General features: G+C 43.3%; 1 long non-coding RNA gene across 1 annotated transcript; it reads left to right on the forward strand.

The window, feature by feature from the left end:
* Window positions 1-603: 603 nt before the first annotated feature.
* Window positions 604-4,759, forward strand: LOC132870721 (uncharacterized). Its single transcript, XR_009651189.1, has 2 exons — window positions 604-1,409; window positions 4,154-4,759. It is a non-coding gene; the product is annotated as an uncharacterized LOC132870721 (long non-coding RNA).
* The last annotated feature ends 464 nt before the right edge of the window (window positions 4,760-5,223 follow it).

The raw sequence follows: 5,223 nt of genomic DNA on the forward strand, positions 1-5,223 counted from the left end.
GCTCTTTGGCCAGGAAGGCTCTAGTAACTCTTCACAACCGCGGTGAGCAGAAAAGCATCTCGGCATGCAACAGCAGAAGAACATGTTGGGTTCCACTCCTGCAGCCAAGAACAGCTTCCTATTAAAGTGGCCAGTGAGTATATAAATGAAATGTGGAGAAAATATTAACAAGCCAAATGGGAGGGGGATGTTTTCTCAAGCCAGTTTGTACAATTGTTTTAATATTAAAAACTAACTTTTTTTTTTTCTTGTGTTTGGAGTACTAAAACCCAAAATGTCATTCTTTAAATTTCACCTTTTTCTGTTCATCTAGCTAGTTAGCATGCTCCGTATGGTTAAATCACCAATATATTAAAATAGGGGTGGCACGGTGGTGTAGTGGTTAGCGCTGTCGCCTCACAGCAAGAAGGTCCGGGTTCGAGCCCTGTGGCCGGTGAGGGCCTTTCTGTGTGGAGTTTGCATGTTGTCCGCGTGGGTTTCCTCCGGGTGCTCCGGTTTCCCCCACAGTCCAAAGACATGCAGGTTAGGTTAACTGGTGACTCTAAATTGACCGTAGGTGTGAATGTGAGTGTGAATGGTTGTCTGTGTCTATGTGTCAGCCCTGTGATGACCTGGCGACTTGTCCAGGGTGTACCCCACCTTTCGCCCGTAGTCAGCTGGGATAGGCTCCAGCTTGCCTGCGACCCTGTAGAACAGGATAAAGCGGCTACAGATAATGAGATGAGATATATTAAAATAGTAGCATTTTGTGGCATTCAGGGTTTTTTTTTTACTCTATCACTGGGCTTTCTAGACAGTTATCATTGCTAGCTACTTCTCAAGAAAAGGGAATGTGTAAAACTTGGCCGTGATCCATTCGCAGCATCTTTAGCCTGGTCAGGATTTCTCTGCTGTAAATTAAGCTACTATTCATTCATCTATTATCTGTTGGGAAAGCTGGAGTCAATCCCATCTGACATCAGACTTTGGGCAGGTCACCAATCTATGGCAGGGCTAACACCGAGACAAACAACCATTCATGTTCACACCTATGGGCAATTTAGAGTAGCCAGCTGATGGAATCCCCATGTCTTTGAACTGCTGGAGGAAACCCACACAGGCATGAAAAGAACATGTAAACAGAAAACATAAACGCCCCAATCAGCCATGAGGTTTGAACTCTCTTGTTGTGAGGTGACAGTACTATAATTAAGCTTAATTAAGTTATTAAGTTAATAATTAAGCTGATGACAGAACTATATGTGCAATAATTTTCCACGGTTATTTTTATTTTCATTGTATTTTCACTCCTCCTCCTTCCACATTTTATTTTTTTCAGAGACTGCAAGGTTTTTCCTTTCCCTGCAAAGACTGCAATCGGAGACCATCCACACTGGATCTGCCTTAATATCAACAGATCTTTGCTTAAGGTACGTAAACCATTTATCATGGCACATGTTCAGCTTGTTCAGTGTGTTGAGTGCAGGACGTTTAGTCATTCTTCCGCCGTCATTAGTAATAGTTTTATTTACAGTATGATAAGTGTGCATGAGTTAACTCTCTGATGGACAAGATTAGAGCTTTCGAGCTGCACATCCAGACTCTAGAGAGGGTTAGTGAGAATGTGAACAGTGAAGTTTTTGTAGGGGAAAGTCTGGACATCCTAGGTGGTGTTAGTAATCCCCCAACTCTGGTATTAGAGCCCTCACAGCAGGGTGAATGGGTGACGACTCGGCAGCATAATCGCAGAGCCAAAGCTACCGTTGAGGCTTGCCTAGAGGAGCACCACTCCTCTTCACTTCACACACCGGACAGGTTTGCTCTCCTCAGTGAAGCACCCGCTGAGAAAACTGAAAGAGGTCTGGTTATAGGAGACTCTGTCTTATGGCACGTCAAATTAGCTAGGCCTTTCGGGCATCAGCAGTTTTAGTCAGGTGTATACTGAGAGGCAGGGCGCCGAACAGAGCAGGTAATCTGAGGGCCTTAGGAAAGCACAGGTTCTCAAAGATAGTTATCCTTGTAGGAGCTAATGATATACGCCTTCTTCAGTCTGAGGTTACTAAGAGTAACTTTGTTGAGGTGTTTAGATTAGTGAAGGCAGTGTCCAATGCTGTAATATGCTCTGGCTCCATCCCAAGGTGGCATGGTGATGTAACTTACAGCAGGTTATGGTCACTGCTGTATGGAACTGCTGGTTGTCTAGGTGATGCTCTGAAAACAATGTGGTCTTTATAGATAATTGGAATAGTTTTGAGGGCAAGGGTGGCCTGGTAGGGCGGGACGGTACCCATCCCACTCGGGAATGTGCTGCTCTCATTTCTTGCAGCATAGCTCATAGTCTAAGAACAGACCTAGTTAAATTGTGACAATCCAGAGCCAAGGCCAGGAAGCAGACGAACAGGCTAAACCGATGGTTTGCTAGCTGCACAGAGTCATCACTCAGGGTCCACTATATCGAGACAATGTCTGTTCCCTGAGCTAGTCAAAAAAGTAGAAATACTCAGAGAGTTTGTTCTAGATCATGCTGAATGTACTGCCGCTGCCAGCACCTTTGATCTAAAGGTAGGGCTATTAAATACTAGATCTCTTATGTCTAAAGCCCTAATTGTTAATGAACTTATGACTAATCAGGAGTTTAATGTACTGTGTTTAACAGAAACATGGATTAAACAAAATTAATATGTAGCTTTAAATGAAGCTAGCCCTCCTGGATACAGTTATATACAACAGCCTTGTCTAACTCATCTAGCCTTTGACACCACTGATCATTGATTGATCTCCTTGATAGATTAGGAAATGTCATGGGAGTTAAGGGAACGTCCCTCCCTTACACACCGAGGTAAAATTTTGTGTTCCGCAAGGTTCTGTCTTAGGCCCACTAGTTGTTGTTTTTTTTATATATGTTACCTCTGGGTGATATTATTCATAAGCATGGTATTAACTTCTACTGTTATGCTGATGACCCACAGTTGTATGTTTCTGCAAAGCCAGATGAGAGACACCAGCTTCATAAAACTGAGGAATGTGTAGAGGACATTATACACTGGCTGCGTATTAACTTCCTTCTACTTAACTCTGACAAGACCGAAGTACTTGTACTAGAACCAAATGCAGCTAGAAGTAGGTTTTCTGATTATATATTAACTCTAGTTGGCCTTTCTGTTTCTTCACATACAGCAATAAAAAAAAAAAAAAATTCAGGGTGATCATTGACTCCAGTCTTTCATTTGAAATTCATATCTAACATTATGAGGATAGCTTTCTTTCATCTCAGAAATATTGCTAAGATGAAAAATATAATGTCACTACATGATGCAGAAAAATTAGTTCATGCCTTTGTTACCTCTAGGTTGGATTACTGTAATGCCTTACTGTCTGGATGTTCCAATAAGTGCATAAACAAGTCGTTAGTTCAAAATGCAGCAGAAAGAGTCCTCACTCGAACTACAAGATATGACCACATCACCCCTGTCTTATCCACACTGCATTGGCTCCCAATCAGATCTCACATTGATTATAAAATACTACTATTGACCTTTAAAGCACTGAATGGTCTCGCACCACAGTACCTGAGTGAACTTCTGCTCCTCTATGACCCGCCACACCTACTTAGATCAAAAGGTGCAGGCTATCTGCTGGTACCTCATATAGTGAAGGCTACATCAGGGGGCAGAGCCTTTTCTTACAAAGCTCCACAGTTATGGAACAGCCTTCCAAGTAGTGTTCGGGAATCAGACACAGTCTCAGTGTTGAAGTCTAGGCTGAAAACGTATCTTTTGAGTCAGGCCTTTTGTTAATAGTTTTTATTTGGTAAAGGAAGGGATCTGGAGGGTCTTCAGGCATAGAGTGTTTTGGTAAACTGGGATGTATGGATGCTGTCAGTTCCCCACTCTGACACGTTCACTTGGGTTTGTTGACGGTGTAGTGGCTGCTGCTTTATGTCCCAGGAATCCCTCATGTCTGTGTTACCTTCTGGCTCTCCCCTTTTAGTTATGCTGTCATAGTTAGTTTTGTTGGAGTCCCTGCTTGCACTCAGCACAAAATGTAAACTGTTCTTAACCATTAGGTGACACCGGACATACCTAACAACCTGTGTTTTCTCTCTCTCGATCTCTCACTGTCTCTCCCTCTGTCTGTCTTTCTGTCAAACTACATGTCGATCCTGAAACACCAGTGATGCTGCCCTCTTCTGCTCCTCTGACCCACCTGATCCATCCTGATGCCCTGCGTCTGGCTGGAGTCTCATCATATCGCTCCTTTGGAGGACGGCTCCATATGGACAATCGAAAGTCGCACTTAGAAGTTGGCTCTGGACACTTAGTTTTGCTCTGATGGCTGAGGACTGCAATCGCCATGATAACTTTGCAACTGCGGTTGTAATGAACAGTTTTACACTCAAGTCTCCATCAATGAACAGTTTAAAACTTCAACAAAATAGACTTCATGCTAAAACTATAATGAATTTCCTGGTTACGCAGTTGTACTTTGTGACTATATAGGACACAGTTATAGAAGCGAGTTATTTATAATCATGTTATCTGTTATCACCCAGATGAGGATGGGTTCCCTTTTGAGTCTGGTTCCTCTCAAGGTTTCTTCCTCATGTCGTCTGAGGGAGTTTTTCCTTGCCAGCGTCACCACAGGCTTCCTTATCAAGGATAAATAAATTTATTAGGGATAAAATTAGCTCATGTTTAAAGTCTTTAATTTTCTGTAAAGCTGCTTTGTGATAATGTCTGTTGTTAAAAGCGCTATACAAATAAACTGACTTCACTAATAACTACTACACCACTGTGACACCATTAAACTACTAGTTTGTTTAACTTTTGTGAAAACAAATCGAATAATGTGTTACCCTAAAAAAAATTACCTGAGCGAGCAGGATTTAAAAATTTATATCTAACAGGGCGGCACAGTGGTGTAGTGGTTAGCGCTGTCGCCTCACAGCAAGAAGGTCCGGGTTCGAGCCCCGTGGCCGGCGAGGGCCTTTCTGTGTGGAGTTTGCATGTTCTCCCCGTGTCCGCGTGGGCTTCCTCCGGGTGCTCCGGTTTCCCCCACAGTCCAAAGACATGCAGGTTAGGCTAACTGGTGACTCTAAATTGACCGTAGGTGTGAATGTGAGTGTGAATGGTTGTCTGTGTCTATGTGTCAGCCCTGTGATGACCTGGCGACTTGTCCAGGGTGTACCCCGCCTTTCGCCCGTAGTCAGCTGGGATAGGCTCCACCTTGCCTGCGACCCTGTAG

This window comes from Neoarius graeffei, chromosome 22 (genome assembly GCF_027579695.1).
Source record: "Neoarius graeffei isolate fNeoGra1 chromosome 22, fNeoGra1.pri, whole genome shotgun sequence".
Classification (NCBI taxonomy): Eukaryota; Metazoa; Chordata; class Actinopteri; order Siluriformes; family Ariidae; genus Neoarius; species Neoarius graeffei.